Below are 980 nucleotides of genomic sequence, written 5' to 3'. Positions count from 1 at the left end.
AAAGTGGATAACCTCACATTGATCCACATTACACTGCAGCTGCCACGCAAATGCCCACACACTCAGCCTGTCCAAATCACACTGAAACATCTCTGCATCCTCCTCACAGCTCACCCCCCAACCCAATCTTCTGCAAAGTTGGAGATAATACATTTGACATGCCGTCAAAACTTTTTATCCTGCACTCATCAGGACATATGCAAAAATGCCAAATTTGAAAGCAAATGAGACTGCGTGGGAAAAGTAGGGGCTAGCTTCCCATAAATTTTGCAGGCAAGTGTTTGGGGACATCGCAGGTGTTAGCACACCCGAAGTGCAATGGGCTAGCCTCGTCCTGGGCGAACCACCTGCTTGATCGTGGTTTCACCCCTGCCAGGCAGGAGTTTTGTTCCCTTTGAAATTTGCCACTCTGCCAGAATCCCTCACTCGAGAGGAAGACATAGAGACTTAGAGAGCTGCCCCACCCTGGAGGTTTTGGTGGAGCTGTATAAAATACTGGTTAGGCCACAGCTAGAGTACCATGTGCAATTGCGGTCACCACATTATAGGATTGTACTGGAAAGGGTGCAGAGGAGATTCACCAGGAGGCCAGCATAGCGACACAATGGTGAGCATTGCTGCCTCACAGTGCCAGGGACCAAGGTTCGATTCTCGGCTTGGGTCACTATATGTGTGGAGTCTGCATGTTCTCCCCGTGTCTGCGTGGGTTTCCTCCAGGTGCTCTGGTTTCCTCCCACAGTCAGAAAGATGTGCTGATTGGGTGCTAAATTCTCCCTCGGTGTACCCGAACAGGTGCCGGAGTGTGGTGACTGGGGGATTTTCACAGCAACTACATTGCAGTGTTAACGTAAGCCCACTTACAACTAATAAATAAACTTTACTTAATACATCATCACCCAACCCTAAAGTGTTGTGTCGAGGGTCAGTGCCAAGGGAGATTGGTTGGGGAAAATGGTCGGCCCTGTGTCACAACTTTCAGC

General features: G+C 49.5%; 1 pseudogene; it reads right to left on the bottom strand.

Annotated features, from left to right (window-relative positions):
* Window positions 1-249: 249 nt before the first annotated feature.
* On the bottom strand, window positions 250-384 carry LOC145360359 (U1 spliceosomal RNA; annotated as a pseudogene).
* Between the last annotated feature and the right edge of the window lie 596 nt (window positions 385-980).

The sequence above is a fragment of the Carcharhinus amblyrhynchos genome, chromosome 30 (assembly GCF_965287045.1).
Source record: "Carcharhinus amblyrhynchos chromosome 30, sCarAmb.v2.hapA, whole genome shotgun sequence".
NCBI lineage: Eukaryota > Metazoa > Chordata > Chondrichthyes > Carcharhiniformes > Carcharhinidae > Carcharhinus > Carcharhinus amblyrhynchos.
This window is presented reverse-complemented; position numbering and strand designations above follow the sequence as displayed.